Source organism: Haemaphysalis longicornis, unplaced genomic scaffold (assembly GCF_048455015.1).
Source record: "Haemaphysalis longicornis isolate Haplotype H1 unplaced genomic scaffold, Haemaphysalis longicornis Haplotype H1 scaffold_6, whole genome shotgun sequence".
In the NCBI taxonomy this organism is placed as follows: Eukaryota; Metazoa; Arthropoda; class Arachnida; order Ixodida; family Ixodidae; genus Haemaphysalis; species Haemaphysalis longicornis.
The window spans coordinates 89,727,229-89,744,617 of record NW_027526407.1 but is presented as its reverse complement, the minus strand read 5'-3'; the positions used below and the strand labels follow the sequence as shown (position 1 = coordinate 89,744,617).

The window sequence follows — 17,389 nt, the reverse complement described above, 5'->3', positions numbered from 1 at the left end:
TGTCACCGTTTATGGAACGCGTGGTTCCCTGAAAGCATAAAGCAAACATTTACTTTTTCTTCTATGAACAGCCACGCCGCTCATAAACATTTTTACAACACGACACAAACTGGTTATCAGACTCTCCGCCCCTTTAGAACAAATTATGGCAACCACTTGATGCAAAACATTATTCGGAAACTTTGGATGCCTTGATGAGCCGTGGAAATCGACGTACATATAAAAATTGACTTGATTTATGTGTATAGTGTTGTGTTTGTGAGCAACTGTCGCTAACAAGGTAGCAATTCTGTTTAACTGTACCAGCTTTGTTATTCTTTTTTTCGTTTTCATTGTTTGCAAATTGTACATTCTCCATGTGTGTATTATAGAGGTTTGTAGGATGCAAGTTTTGGTTCTTATCTGATGTGTATAAATATTTATGATTTCACTGTCGAACGCCATTTTTATCACGTAATAGAAAAAGAAGTCATATAAAAATGTCAATTATTTTCTAGTTTTCCTAGAATAAAAAGAAGTGGATAACAGAAAAGTACAAGGGGCCCTGTTTCTGTGCTTCCTTCGCTTCCTCAAGCTGCTGTCGTCGTAAGCCACATCGCCTGGGCGTCCTGTCGTGTCAGACTGGCGGCATTTTTTGTTAAGAAAGATTTTGTGACACCGGTCTTGTCCGTCGTAGTCCTCGTATTCTTTTTGATGCGCCTACCGTTATTGTGTACAACTAGCCCAACAACACAATTTAGAGAAAAGTGTGTTACTTTGCGCTGCAGCGATCAAAATGGCGAACAAAATGAATCCCTAGAAGGCATAAATCTTTTGTTGTGGAGAACAAGATTCGGTTCCATCACTACCGTCACTAAGTGGAGAAAAGATTAAAACAGATAATCATTCCCAGCGGTGGTAATGTCATTATGTAAGGTCATAATAGAACATATCGAAACTTCAAAACGTCATTGCGGTGCACTGTAGTGGCCTGGCGGAAATGAAAGGGCACTCATTTTAATAGTTTGATATTTGCCGAACCCTGGCAATAAATCTTTCATCCAGCCCTTACAAAATGCAAGCCCGGTGATTGGGCCCGGAATACTGAATTACGCTGAGTTTACCCCCTGTTTCTAGAACCGTAGTGGGTTATAAACAACAGAGCCCCACGGTCACCGGCAAGGGAACACGGAATTAATAAAGGAATAAAGGGCAGTGTCAGCGAGAATAAAGAGCCTCTTAAGTCAAACTCCCTCCCAAGCTGTCTGCCTACGAGCTTCGTTCCTATTGGGTTCCCAAGTCGGCTCCTATGTCGAGCACTCCAAAAACCAGAGATGTATTTCAATTTTCAATTTTAAACTCTTAACAAAATCCTGTCCGTGAAGGCAACAAAAACTGAGGCGCGAAGTCTTCCCTGCTAGGGATTTGATGGCTAGCACAGGGGCATTATCACGTCCAACTCAAAAGCAGGGAAGCATACTGAACGAGCTAACCCAAATAAGACACGACATTCTCTCAGCCGTGGAGTGATAACAAGTTTATCTTTTCTGTAGCAAAAGTTTTTACGTTTAACATATTGGTTTTCAGGAACTGCCTTTCGGTGTTTCGCACATAACTGATATGCACATTAGATGCTTTCTTGTTTGTTGTACGACATTGATGACAGAGCAATCCGATAAATCTGGCTAGCGTTATCGTAGATGATTGAGTCAACTGCCCCCCATGCTAGCGTCCGCAAGCCCCCGCGAGTGAATACGTCAGGCTCAATGACGGAACGGACTCTTGGTGAGTTTGCTGGGACGCAGCTCGCCCTGACGTGCTGGGCGGTGCACAGCGTTATTAAAAGTGATGCAGGCAGCCACATACCAACCTTGCAGGCGCAAACCCTCGGCTAAAGCAAGCAGAAGGCCATGGGGTATGCCGCTTTCGCCTCATTCCAGCTGCCCATTGCAGAACCTTCTGATAGAGACAAAAAACCCACAAGTAATCCTTCCCCTTTTTTGTTTGTAGTCGTCGCTGCAGCGCTGATATTTCCGCAGTTACAAATGGTCTAGTGGGTAATTTTCCTGCTTTTAAAGAGAGTCCTTTCATCACCACTAGCATTACGATACAAACACAAGTATCCGTGGTGAACCATGGCTGGCGCAAGCAATAAAAATGTTAAAAAATTTTTCTGATCTGGTGAAAACTGCATTCTGTTAGTGTAGTTGAGCGGGTGGAAAGGACCAAACGCTAAGGTCGGCTGGTAAATCAAGCGTGTGCATTGAGTCTAATGTTGACCCTGTACTCAGCAACATATTTCTAGGAAGGATTGAAAGAAAAATTGAGAATAACTTTGGAGGGATGGCCAGTAAACTTTTCAGATACGTCGATGATTTTCTTGTATTTGTAAAGCCTGATAGCCTCGACGAAAAGGTAATTAGGGTTTCTACCCTTTTTAAACAGTATGGCTGCGGACTGAGCTTCACGGTTGAGTTACCAAAGGAACATGAATTACAGTTCTTCGATCTGAGGCTGTATCGAGAAGAAAAACAGGTATGCTGGTCCTACTTCCAGCGTTCAAAGAAGCTCATACTAAACTTCAATTCTGGCCACTCAAAGATGGTAAAAATGGGGATCGGTGTTTCCTGTCTGCGAGCATCCCTCACAAAATCCTCCACAGAAACAATTTCTAGTAGTTTCGCAAGACAGTTAGAAAGACTAAATAAGGCTTGTTTTTCGCAATCTGTCATTCGAAAGATAGTCTTGAAGTTAATTAAACGCGCTAACTCAGACTGAGGGGAACTAGAACAAGAAAATAAGGGTAAAAGACCTGTAGTTATTCCGTATATGCACAAGTTGTCGCACGGGTTAAAAAATGTTGCTAACCGGTATGACGTGGATGTGCTTTTCAAGGCCCCAAACGAGCTGGCCAGGCTCTGGGGCAAAATAGACAGAATGTTATCACCCAGTGAGAAGCGGCAAAGAAAACAAGCATGCCAAGTGAAACGTACTTCCCCCTTCGTGCGTTGTGCAATGTGTGTTGTCTATTTGATACCGATGACGTGTGGCCACAGTTATGTAGGACAAACTGGGCGATGTTTAAACATACGTCAGCAAGAACACAAAAACGGTGAAAAATCAAAGCAGGGGTCTCAACTCTTGGTACCCTGCACCACGCACGGCTGTTCGCCCATATTCTGCGATACCAGAGTTTTGTCACGGCATCGAGATAAAACCACTCGAGAGCTGATTGAAGCATTTCACATTAAAGGTCAGGAGATAGATGTGTTAGTACCCCATCAATTTTTATAACTGGCAAAGAATACTTTTTTCTGTGTAATACATTGCGATCGTACTGGTTTCTTGAATTGTTATGGCTTCGCTGTTTTAATGCCCTTACCTTATGTTTGTCGTGTGTACACCCGTATGTATTTATTCCTGTTAAGAAGTGAATTTCATAGTTCAATCTTGGGCGAGGTGAACGCACCACGTGAAATGTTGCAAGTATATATTTGTTTTTCTTTTCAATAAACAAATTGTTGCGAGTTAGCGCCGTGTCGTCTATGTTTCTTCTACTTTCGTCCCTGTTTTGTGAGCGCTTCCACCTTCAAGATGAACAGCTACCAACTAGCCCAATTGTCCGTTCTACTGAATGTTTCCTTTGCTTGATTTGAGGAAGGAATTTGAGTTTGTTGCCAAACACAACTCTTAAAAACTTGGGCTCCTTGTTCACAGGAAGCGACATGAATTTAAGAGTAATGTTTGGGTCCGGAAGGACCACGCGCTTCCTGGAGAACGCAACGCAAGAGCTGTTTGCAGGATTCACTTTAAAACCGCTCCTTTCCGCCCACGCTGCAGGTTTCTTACCCTAAAGCTGGACTTGATGGTCGCAGCTTGATATATTACATGGTTTAAAGTTCTGTGCTCGTCGTCTACCTTCACAAAATAAGAAATTGTTGATGGAGATGCCTTCTGAAAAAGTTCATCTTTACTATGAGGAAAGTGCAGCTCAACAATCCACTTTCATGAACGCCGTTTTCTTGCACGCGAAACCTTGAGAATGCACTACCGACTCGCACGCAAAACGTTCTCTCCGAGAAGTATCTAACAAGGGTGTTCAACAAGATACCCGAGACACAAAATGACTTGACGTCACTAGGAATTCTGTAATGCTAAGTGGTGTCATAGGCCTTCTAGATGTCGAAAAACACTGTTAAACAGAACTGTTTAAGCACGAAGGAATTCCTAATATATGATTCAAGCGCCACGACTTGGTAGTTTATGGATCGCACCACCCTGAAGCCTGCCTGGCAGCTCACAAGAAAACCATTGTACTCAAAAAAGCACATCATTCTTTTGTTTAAAATCTTCTCCAAGACCTTGCACAGGCACCTTGTCAGGGCGATGAGAGGGTAACTTGAGGGGGATGAGGGGTCCTTCCCTTCTATTAGGAACGCCACTACCATGGCCTCCCGCGAAAACGTTGTAACCCACCCGAAAGGCAGACTTTGTTGTATAAATGAAGGAGTGCTTCAAGTGTGTGTGCGTGTAAGTGTTTAATCATTGTGTACGTAATGTTGTCTGGGCTTGGAGTTGAGGGTCTACATGTGCTCAGAGCAGCCCTCAGCTCATGTAGTGAAAATAGACAGTTGTAAGAAGTATTTGTTTTGTTCTTGTCGTGTATGTACTTCTTTTAACAAGAGGCTTTATGCTTCAGGAAAGTGTTCATGTAGTGTGCTTAACTGGAAACTTGTTGGAAGTGTTGTGCGAGTGTGTTAGCCTGGTCTTCCAGTGTGTCACTTGTTGAACTAGCCAGGGGCAGACTTTGTGTCGGTTGTCCTTTGAGTTTCCGTATACATGTCACACTTTGCGGGTGTCTGTGTATGAGTTTATGGATGTCCTTAATAAGCGCCAACTATCTCTTTTTGCCTCAAGGCGCGCACGTTTTCGAAATGACTTTTCCCGTTTGAACAAGAGGAGATCACTCGACGTGGGGAACAGACGGAGGATACCCCACGCCTTGTTCTCATTCCTCATTTCTCATTCCACCACGTCATCTGATGGTTACGCGGGGCACCAGATGCGAGAACAATTGCATTTTTGGCGGCATCGAGGATGTGCGCAATGAGTAATTCGGTTGCCAGCAAAACGTGTAAGTGTCTTAAGGAAGTGTAGTGTAGCTTGGATGCCTCTGTAAATGTATTCCAGTGTGCTCTTGCTTCATTGAATCTCTTCTGGGAAGATGGACTGATTGGGCCTTTACCTATTTATGTTAGTGAGGTGGGGAAGTGGTCACAACCATAAGGGTCAGCGCCCACACCCCCCTCAAGGCATGGAGAAACTGCAGAACCAATACGCAAGTCAAGATATGAGTATTTGTTATGTCCTATGATATGATATGTGGGCTGTTTCTTATTGAATAGGCATGCTCCTGAAGATGTTAGAATTTTTTTGATAAGGCGACCTCAGGCGCCCGTACGATTACAGGCCCTGAGTGCATTAGGTGCGTTAAGGTCGCCTATAAGAATGAAAGGTTCGGGTAACTTATCTACCAAGCCCTCGAAGTCTCAGCTAGAGAACTGGAAGGGAGGGGGAATGCCCAGAGAGCATAGTGTTAAAAGCTTTCAAAGATAATGGTTCGAATTGCCACAGCCTCTATGATAGTCTATAGGTAGACAGTATGGCATGCCAATGATTTTCGTGCAATGATGGCCACACCACCTGGGGACTTGCTATCACCATCCTTATCCTTCCTAAATACCATGTTACGTTTCAAGAAATTTGTCTGCGTAGAGTTTAAATGTGCTTCTTGGACACACAATACACTTGGCTCATTGGAGTTTAATAACTCATAGACATCATCAAGACCTTTAAAAAGGCCTATGTAGATGAATTGTAAGATATTTTCTCCTACCTATATTAAGATTTAGAGCGAGTGGAATATGTGCGTGTTAATGTGTCGAATTTAGGGGCTTGAATGCTTCGAAGGGTTTTTTCACCTCCACTACCCTGGGTGCATTTTGCTGTGATGCAACCAGGAACGGCTCGACGTCTATTTTGTCATCCGAAGTCATGAGGGTGCCCTGGGAACCAGACCCCGTGTAGTTCGACTTGGTATCCTTCCCGGTGCCCTTCGTTGGAGCCGCGACCGCCAAAGGCGTCAGGAGCACCTCGGGTGGCAGAAGCGGTGTTGCGAGGGTGGGAACTGGCGCGGGTGCCTCCGTCTCCATATCCTCCATGCCCTCACGTGTGCTTTGGGCTGGTTTAGAGGAAGCAGTGGATGCAGCGGCATGGCCTACGGACGTGGTTCCCACTTTTTGCAACTGCAAACGTGGTTGCAACTTTTTACAGATACGGGACCTGCTGCGTGCGGTTCATGACATTTGAACCTGTGAAGGTGGTGGAGTTACTGTTTATAGTGGTGTGGTCATGTGCGGCTCATTTTGCGCAGGTAAATTTGCCGTGGCAAGAAGTTGTGCCGTGCCCAAACCACTGGGACTTGAAATAGAGGCGCGGGTTAGGTATGTGTGGATGTAGACCACACAAAATGAAAGGAGCATTGATGTGCTCAGGAAGTTTTGATCTGTTGAATGTCAAGATTATGTGCTTTGTTGGTATTTCTACCTTCCCACGACGGATGGAGATTCTCCTCACAGCTGTAACGCCCTGATCCTTCAGGACTTCAGTAAGGTCAGCCTTACGAAATCTGGATCGGATATCACACCCTCCGAGCTGTTGAGGCTGCGATGTGGTGTGATAATGATGTCCAGATCTTCCATGTGGGTTTGGGTCAGGAGATTTGTGGCTTACTGCTGCATTTTGAATTCAACCACGACTTCACCTGTTCGTAGATTTATTTGCCTCAAAAGATTTGCCAATCATTCCTTCAAGGAACTTGGAGACAAGGAATACAGACTGGTAGGAGACGGGTTTCAATTTATCTACTGATTCAAGGACAAAAAACGAGGATTGTGGTCAGGTTTCGTAATGTTCATAGTTGGCAGGGATGAGATGGGAACTTTGGTGTGGCCCCTTTCCACAGACCTATCACGTTTTTTTTTTTGGGGGGGGGGGCTTCGGTTTATCAATACGGCATAAGAAAATGCAGGGGACGGGGGTACTTTCTTCGCTCGGGTTACCCTGATACCTAGATAGGCCACGGAGGTCCCTGCCTAGTAAACAGATAAAGAGCCCATCTGCCGGAGCTTGACCTGGGCTCCAACGGCCACCATTTCAGGTTTCCACCGTTCACCTTAAAACTCATTACCATAGTTGGTTACAGTGTGATTATGGCGGCTCAGGGTCCGTGGTGTCGCCAATACTGTCACCAGAATTATTCAAGGTGCCCCGTGCAGGAACCTTGTAGGAGTGCTGAGTGGTTTTTTGTGGTCAAAAATTCCTTCTTTACGGAAAGACCACCGATATATTTAAAAATATTTACGTTAGCTATTGTAGTAATACTACTTCCTTCGTAACCAGTTTTTATCCTACGCCTTTTAGTTCTTGAACGCAAGATATATTTGGACTACTGTCGTCGGGACCAAACCTCGGGAACAGTATAACATGGAACCGAAAGCATTTTGCCGGGTCGATGAAATAGAGTGTGTCACCAGCAAGAATGTTATTTTTATGTCCAACTTCACATACAAGGGTTCTAGGTAAGCTCAAACAACTTTTTACACTCAACGGGTGCGGTATGCAGTAATGAGTATAGTGTTATTTTTTGTTTTTTTAGGATATCAGAGCGATGGTATGGAGTGTTTCTTCCGTCAACAAAAAAAAAGACATCGGTGCTTTTAATGAATCCAGGTATTGTGAACGGTTTACAATTCACCTACTGTTTCACAGACAGTTTTATGATTTTGTTCGACTAATAAAACCATACCAGCTGCTTTCCTCAGCAACCACAAACCTTCTGCTCCAGGTGAAAGGTTTTTAAATTTGTGCTTAATAAATTGCTCATACCACGTGATTTTTTAATCCAATGAACCATCTCACAAAATAACTTATCCCATTAGACAGGTATAATCATTTGTGAGTGATTGTAATTTTTGTAAGTTTTGAATCTCGATTTCTAGAGAATAACCGAGGGACGTGCATTCTGCGTCACTACCTTCGCAGCTGCAAACCTGCCTAAAATACCCAACTGTTTTGTCTTTGAAAGGCCAAAGAACTCCTACGTTGTCATAATTTGTATACAAAAAAGATACATTTTTATCCACGTAAAACGTTCACTGCAGGAACTTTGTACTTTCAAATTCACTGAAACCTAAGTAGTTATCACCTGAAAACGTTTGTGAAAGGCAGGTTAAGACGCATGGCAGAAAATGATTTGAATAGCGCCAAATATAACAATTTTTTTCCATCTTCGTGTTTATTCGTTAAATATTTTTGGTTGCATCAGTGTTCCAGAAGTCACCGTGATCTTCAGTATATAATTTTACTTTTGAAAGATCGATTCGTATTTTCTCCTGCGTTGCTTCCACACACCTTCGTTCATATTTTAAACTAGTAATGTGTCTGTTTTGACGGCTTATTTGCAAGTTTTCCTGTCTTGTGACATGTTTTAGGCATCGCATATGCGAAAGTGTTTAGAAAAGCCTTTCAAACGAACCATTGAATGTTCTGGATAATGTGAATTTCGATTTCGGAAAAAAGACGCAGGAAATCGGCCGGCTACAGCGTGACGCCCAAACATTGATCCGAGTCGTTATTACAATGAATCCGTTCGTAATGTTTTTTTGTATTTTTTGCTGTCACTTTGTAAACTTTATTGCACGTGCTACGATACAGAGCGCTCCATTTTCGTATTTTCTGAAATAAATTTCCTACAAGCACAAAAAGAGCTGACGAGAACGTCTACTCTTAAAACGTTAGAATAAAGATTCTCTTGTAGAACTCCTGGGCACACACGGTTTCCTGATCAAAGCTAATTTATGTATCATTTGCCGTTACGGCCATTTCAGATGCATGACTCATCGCGCTAAAGGCAACCTCGAAGATAAGAGCTCGAGAATATACGCGAAGAGAAAATTGGAAAAAATGTCTCCTATGATTTACGACTTACTGTCCTGGTTAAGTGAGGCAATCAGCACGCGTCATAGTCTTATTCCTCGAATTGTATCTACGGCAGATAGTTTATTCATCCTCGTACATTCGGCATACTTCTTTGTGCGTCAATTTGTTTAGGAGAGATGACTTTGTTTTTTGGTGACGCCATAACCGCAGCTATTATTTCGGCTGAGGAGAACGGTTGCTGCGGAACCAGAGCCCACGCCAAAACAGTCAAACGGCCTAGTATCAAGTTATTCTCAGGTTGACTGCGCTACCAGGCTTAGTCTAAAGTTTAATCAGCTAAACGGCACAAGAACGACCGCACCCGAGAAAGAGACAGCTAACCAGCAAGCTGCTAGCTTTGATGGTTCTCCTATTTTCATGTTTCGTGATATTAAGGCTGTTTTTGTCTTCTGATTTACAAACCCCTCAAATCTACCATTTTACCAAAAGACGACGTTGTTCGAGAGCGTACTGGAGGGCATTTTTATTTTAAAGAGTCCCGTTGTCAGTGCACATCATACCAGCTATATATTTGCACAAGCTCTTTGCTTCCGGCTTCTTCGTTCGTCACAAGTGCCGCTGAAGTCATTTCTAGAAACGTCTTTTTTTCTGGGCTGATAGCCTTAAAAGGGGGAAGACGGTTATTGAAACCAAGTGCCTATTCAAAAGCATTCAATGAGCGTAGTACACACTTACCCATTATTACAACGCTGTTATCTAGCCTACCGCCACCACTCATCGTTTCAACTTTATCTTTATCTCTGCTACTGATTCGTGGTCCATGATGGTGCTCGCTGCTTTTTACTGCCTTCCTGTTTTCGATGGGAGATAACGACGTTACTTGTAAGAGGTCCCATAACCACGGCATCTAGCATGACTCTTGCCATGCTACAGATCGGAAGCTCCTGACGGGGGTGACAATTCGAAGGCTCTCAGAGAGCATCAAACGTTTCAGCGTAGTATTTTAATACGTTGTTGTTGTGACTACTGACACGTTTTCTAATTTTAAGGCTCACGGGGTCGCTTGTCTTGATTTTTAGGGCTTCTAACCTCCCGCTAATTGCGGGCGTTCACCGTGACTTCTGGCAGATAGTTTGGTTTCATTTCTAGAAAAAAACGCCATAACGCATGAGGTCCAGTTTGGGTTTTTTTATAAAACAAAGATAAACAACGCAGATATTACGTCTACATCACAAACCATGCTTTTTAGGACCATTGAAGCTCTATAAAGTAGTTCCTACTTTTGTCATATTTTTATTTTAAATTGTAATATAGTTGGGTGTCACAGCAACACTCATAACTTTAACTTCATGAAAACAAACAATTTTTGGTAGTGGTATGGGGAAGGCTTTGGCATGCTCAGTTAATGAAAAGTAATGGGCTCTGATGAATACTCAAAGGTTAGTACACAAATGATTAAGAAACTGAACGATTCAATTGGGTGTGCCTTGGTGTAAAGGTGGCCATGTGAAAACTCGTGACTCGATATTTGTTATAGAGGTTTATTGCATACCGGAAAGTGTGAGGAAGAATTGTGCCATGTGTCACTACGAATATTTACTAGGAAAAAGTTATCAACGTTCACGTGTGGAGAAACTGTTAAAAATTCTCAGAGAATCCACAAAAAATGTCTAGCAAAAGTAGCGCTAACAACAAAAAAACAGGAGAGCAGAAATTCCCCAAATTTGTAGCTACTTCCTACTTGGTTCTTGCGCGTGCCTGCTTTTGGTCCTGTGGCCCCTCGCCTTTTTCTTCTAGCTTGATTTGCAGCATAAGTGCTCTGACGAGGTGCCTTTGCGATGAGCGGCTGGTCATTCATTTTTGCTAATACAGCCATTCTAGAGCCCCGTGCTGCTGTTGGACTTGCTTGGAGGTGGTATGCATGGAGTTGCAGCTACATGAAACGACGAGAGCTCTTTATGAACACACCGGAAGGTCCTACGTCATGTTACAATATAAAAAAGGGGTACCTCAAGGAGCAGTTTTGAGCCCTCTGTTATTCAACATTAAAGTAATGGACCTAAAGCGTGTGCTCCCACCTGGCGTAAATTCACAATTTACAGAGACGACAGCTACATATCAGGTAGGCAGGTAACGTCAAACTTCACAGCAGATGCTCCAGAAAGCTCTAAAATATCTCTGAATACCTTGCACCGAAGGTCCACGCCTCTCACCCGAGAAGAACTTTGTCACGGCATTCACCCGCATGCGGATCACTCACTACCCATTAATCCTTGGGGGTTGTTGCCGACATAATGTTCGCACCCAACGAAACCTCGGGATAACCATGGATCGAAACCTCTCCTGGGCCCTGAGGTTCGGATAGTACATACTTGCATTTCCGCGGCTGCGCAATTGTTTGAATATCTTGCCAGAAGTCAGTGGGGCAGTGGCTGTCGATCGATGGTGCTTCTTTCCAAGGCTTATGTTGATTGTTTGCTGCGTTATACCCTGTCTGAATTGCAGCGGCTGTCAGCCACGAGCAAAACTCAGCTTGATGGGGCGAGAAATACTTGTCTCCGCACCTACCTTGGCCATCTTAGGGGCTCTTCCTGCAGTGGCACCGTTGCGAAGGCTGGCAGCTTGCCCTTAGTTGTTCTTCGGTTGCAGGAGACTTTCCTAATATACCTGCGGTATTAATTTCACACAACGACCAATCTTTTGACGCGTGTTGTACAGCGCAACGAAAGCTCCAGCTTAACAGAGATGATAAACTCAATTGACATATATGTACCCACCCAAGCACAACCAATCATGCCGTCTGATCCCCCTTCCAGGAATCTCTCACCCGTGTGCATAAAACTCAACATACCTGGTGTCAACTCAAAGATAACTCTCCCTCAATTCTGCCTCCTTCAACTCGCACACGCAAGTAACTATTTAGGATGTCAAGAATCGAAATATCTAAGTTCAGGAGTGACAGTTTCGAAATTATGAATCGGCGACTGACCACATCAAAAGCCTTGCTCAGGTCAAAGTACACAGTATCGAGCTGCCTCCTATGATGAACCGCTTCTGACGCTCGCTGCTAGAAATAAACGTGGTTAGTGGTTGTGGAACGTCCAGACATAAACCCGTGCTCTTCGGAAATTAGTATTCCCTTAGCCGTGGAAGTTAAAAAATCGCGCAACACAGTCTCAAAAAGGTTAAACGCCGCACACAGAAGTGAAATTGGCCGATAGTTTTTAGCACTATCTTTGGCGCCAGTTTTGAACACCGGGACCAAGCGTGCTAATTTCCAGGCTGCTGGAAAAGTTGCAGATTGAATTGAATTATAAATATAGCCGTTAGTATAGGAATCAGAAGCTCCCCATAGGTTTTTATATTGCGGGAGCAATGCCGTCAGAGCCACAGGAAAATGACGGTTTGAGGCGCTTCAGGGCTTTCCGAACGTCCTCCTCCCTTACTCTGGGAACGCGGAATTTAGACGACGCAGAGGAATACAATGTTAACTTCACCAATGTTCACCAATAATGGACACAATGTTAACTTCACCCTTTGGAAATACAGAGTTGAAATGATCCGCAAGGCATGAGCAACCTCTCCAATCGGGTTTCTATTTTCGCCTAGAAGGTTAACGATTTCGGCAACCTTACCAGCAGATCGAGAGCGAACATACTGCCAGAACCCTTTCTGGCCGCGCGTAGCACTGATTTCTACCTTGGCTATGTAGTCGGACCGATCAAGATCATAGAGCTCTTTACACAGGGCTCTGAAATACTTAAAATCCGTTTTCCAAGCTTCGGATTGTGTGCCGCGAATTTTCGTGTGAGCACGGGCTTTACGTTTTAAAGCCTTTCGCAGTTCTACAGAAAACCAGTTCGGAAATTTGGATTTCTTTTCGGACGTTCTTGGTAGAAACATGTGCATTCCTTGCTGAATATTTGTAGAAAGTTTCTCGACTTCGTCATCAACAGAGGGAAGTTTGACAAGGAGAGACCAGTCAGTGTTACATAAGTAGTTGTAAAAAGCAACGTTATCTCGAGAAGCATAATTGTACGTCGGATGTGCAGAATGGCCGGAGCATCTCGATTGCCCCAACACACACGGCAGTGAGATATGAAGGACAGGATGAAATTTGTCGGGACGGACCAGCAAGGTATCCGTCAGAGAATTGATAAGGCCCGCCTGGTTGGAAAAGCAAAGGTCTAAAACATTACCACAAATGTTTTTACACCTATTACTTTCTTCCAGACGACTGAAAGAAATAAAGTCTAACAGACCGTAGCCCTTCTGGGAAATGTAATGATGATCGTGTCTGACATTGCGATCGGCCAAGTCTACGCCGGAAACGATGAAGTCCTCATATATAAGAAATTTAGTTTCTGCGTAAGCATTACCAATATCCTCTATTGATGCGATACAGCGCTGAAATTCAGTGTAGTTAATGGATGGAGGTATATAAAAGGTGGAAATGAGGGTTCTCTTTTTGCTTCCGCCGAGAACCTCCACCCACACTGATTCTGCAGCAGGTTTGAGGTCTGAGCGACGACGGCAGTTCAACGACTTGTTCACCGCAATGAGCACTCCACCACCGCAATTTTTGCACGTGGGGCCAGTACGGTCACTTCGGAAAACAACATATTTATCGGTAAAATAATTGCTGGACGGAATTTCTGAGGATAGCCAAGTTTCGGTATGGACGATTACATTATATGGGGACGAAGCTATAGAGAAATAAAACTCAGCAGATTTGGTCCTCAAACCACGGAAAGTTTGGTAACAAACACTGATCATGCGGGCGAGGAAAGTTCTGACAGGTGCAGCATGGACTCACGCAGTACACCACGGAAGGGCTTAAAAAGGCACTCATTTGGCCACAGTGCTGGATCCTGCAGTAATTCATAGCACACGTTGCTTACGGCAACATAGAAGGAGGCATAGGTGTTGTACCTAGTTTTTATCCGCTTGCAAGCAACAGGAGCACCATCTCCGGCAGTCAGGTACTAGCACAGCTGAGCTTCCGTGGTTTCGGGTGGAAGTTTCGTGACGAACAGAGTCTTCGGCAGCCGCCGCCACTGCACCACCGTGAGCTCAGACGAGTCCGAGGTTCCAAAGAATGCGGCTTGACGAGCCTTGCCTTTGACATCACCAATGGTGGTGTGGCCCACGATGGATCCTCCTACTCCAGCTGATGGTTGCGATGCGATACACGCATCGGCACCAGTGACGACAGCATTCGGGCTGGAGCCGGGAAACGCAAGCTGCCGTTGCAGACGCTGCTGTCGGTGTTCAGCCACAGGCTGGTGATGGTGGACAACGTATTTAGGCGCACCACCAACAGTAACAGCAGGAGCGGCTGCGACGGGACCGGTGAACGACGCTGTCATGGGGACTACAGGTGACCCACACCCAGCCATACCCGACGCCGCAGTTGAAATCATCACGCCGGGAGAAGAGCGGGCTTTGGGGGAGGTCGGCAGGGAAACCGGTTGCCGTGCGGGAAGCTCTTCTCGGAGAGTGCGTACCTCTTGCCGAAGGGAAATGACGATGGCAGTGTGGTGGGCCCGCTCCCGCTCAATCTCCCGACGAAGGCTGTCAAAACCCTGCATATTCGCCCGGCGCATCTGATCATTGTCGTCACGCAGTCGGGCCATTTGGTCACTCAAAAAAGAAATGCCCTCCAACGCGTCGGTGAGGAGCGCACGGAGGACAGCAGCATCAGCCCCAACGCCAAGCGGTTGGGACGGCGAAACAGGGGCCTTGTCGGCCGGCGACCTCAGTCGGAGGGAAGAGGGGGAAGATCGCCTGGTGGCGGACGGGCCGGTGTCGTTGTTTGTCAGTAAAGCTCTGCTACTAGGCCTAGTCGCCGGCTCGGCCGTCTCACACAGATTGCACATTAATGGCCGGGCACCGGACCACAGAAGTTGCAGCTCCGCGTCCGGCCACTAAACACACTTCACGTGCACACGTTTTTTCCAGGCGGCACAGCGGAAAAACTTTTGCTTCCCGAAGAAAGCCTGGGAGCACAAAATACAAAAATCCGCACTAGGCGCAATCTAAATAATAATAATAATAATAATAATAATAAGAATAATAATAATAATAATAATAATAATAATCAATCAATCAATCAATCAATCAACCTTTATTTTTGGTGTCCAGGAACAACCCTAGGGTCTTGGTACTGGTATACCATATACAAGCATTCATAAAAACAAACTAAAATCAAGACAACACAACACAGAAAACCGTATATATGAAAGAAACAATAAGATAAAAATAGTTACAGAGATCCCAGAAAGCAAAACAGCAAAACAGCAAAAAAAAAGGAAGCCTAGTGTTAGAAGCCATGACACCCGGCCAGCAAAACGTTGAAGGCACGTGAAAAATTGAAAATACACAAGCAAATACTCAATGCACATGACGGAGATAGATTATACACATAAAACAAAGGTTTTGTAACAAAATGTCAGGAAGTTTCAAAATGGAAAAACGAAGTTCAGCGTTACAAGCACTGACACTTAAACCGACAGAAATTCAAGCAACACAAAATCAGGAAAAGTGAAAAACAAACAAGCAAGATGATGATTTGCATAAAATAAATACGGAACAGAAATACGGCACATAAATGACATAAAGGCACTTAAGTTACAACAGTTTTCAATTCATTAGAGAACAAAGACAAAGAGCTCTGGAATATATCAAGACGATCGGAATATTCATTATATGCACATTGTATTCTGCAGATGGACGAGCATCGTTTACTTAAAGCATCTGTTCTGAAAGTTCGAACTCTTCGGAAAAGTTTGTTCGGCAAGTTGACATTGATAAGTGCAACCAAGTCATCACACAAAATATCACCATGAAGAAGTTTATAAAGAAAGATAATGTCAGCTCTCATTCGTCGACACCAAAGGGAAGGAATACTTTTGAGACAAGACGTGCTGCCGTTTGCGTCTTCTTGTACATGACGGAAACGGTGCCTAAAGATAGAAAGGAACTTATTTTGAACCCTTTCGATGCGGTGACTATTGGACTTGCAAGTTCCATTCCAAACAACAGAACCGTATTCAAGAAGAGGTAAGCACAGAGCCGAATACAACTTTAAGAAATGAAGAGGACTTTTAAACTATCTAGAATACCTGCAGACAGCACCCAGACATCGAAGAGAGCGTCCGGTAATTTGTGTAACGTGGGAAGAGAAAGTCAGAGAAGAATCAAATAGTACTCCCAAGTCCCGAATTTCGGTCACCTTCGGCAGTGCAGTGCTTGCTATTTTATAGGAGTATTGCAGCTGTTGAGTTTTCCTACTATAGGAAACAACTTTCGTTTTTGAGGGGTTCAAAATTAAGTCGTTTTTGGTGCACCAACGATGGAATGACACGATATCAGCCTGAAGAGAATTACAGTCCTGAACATTACGCACTTCTCTGAAGATTTTCACATCACCAGCATACAACAAAAAAGAATTTTTAATGGCAGAAGCAACATCTTTAATGAAAATGGAAAAAAGAAGGGGGCCCAGAACGGAGCCCTGGGGTACACCACTGGTTGCTTTGTACCTAAATGATGTTTGACCATTAACACTTACATAGCAATATCGCTCCTGGAGATAGCAACGTATAAGACCCACTAAGGAAGCGTGAACATCTAACAGAATGAGCTTGGCAAGCAATAACGAGTGGTTGACTACATCAAAGGCCTTGCTCATGTCACAGTAGACCGCATCAAGCTGGCTTCTACCAATGACTGCTGCGACAGCCTGCTCCATGAAGCATGCGAGATTTGTGGAAGTTGAGCGACCACGCATGAAGCCATGTTGATTAGGAATGAGGACGTGTTTAAGTGAGAAAGACAAGACCTTATGAAGAGATAACTCGAATATTTTAGAGGCAGAACAAAGAAGCGACGCTGGCCTATAGTTCATGGGGTCGGTTTTTGGGCCTGACTTGAAAACAGGGAATACACGACAGATTTTCCATGATCGAGGGTACGTGCCAGACCGGAGACAGTTATTAAATATTGAGGTGAACACAGGAACAAATATATTTGCATACGTTTTTAGAATTGCAGCAGGAATACCATCTGGCCCAGAAGAAAACGAGGGCTTTAGCCGCTTGATGCTGGCCCGCACGATGTTCTCATCCAATTGAAAACAAGCGGAGTAACCGTCCTGGTGACAAGACACGCTGCCGTCATCACTACCACCGCTAAGCCCAAACAAAGAAGAAAACTGACGAGCAAAGCAGTCGGCCGCATCTGCAACCTCATCGCCGTTGGAATCCAGTAGACGAATAGATTCTTTCGTTGTACTAGATCTAGAATGAATGTACTTCCAGAAGGCTCCCGGCTGATGAGTTGCTTTAGCTTCAACTGACGCCAGGTACAAAGCATGATCACGTTTGTGCAATATTTTGCATAGGGCACG

At 44.3% G+C, this 17,389-nt stretch overlaps 1 long non-coding RNA gene across 1 annotated transcript in view; it reads left to right on the top strand.

The window, feature by feature from the left end:
- LOC144141754 (uncharacterized) overlaps positions 1-17,389 on the top strand; it is a 141,479-nt gene that overhangs the window by 14,387 nt on the left and 109,703 nt on the right. Inside the window, exons 2-3 of the long non-coding RNA XR_013316693.1 lie at positions 7,462-7,619; positions 7,697-7,770. This is a non-coding gene — a long non-coding RNA (uncharacterized LOC144141754). The remainder of the gene's footprint in view (positions 1-7,461; positions 7,620-7,696; positions 7,771-17,389) is intronic.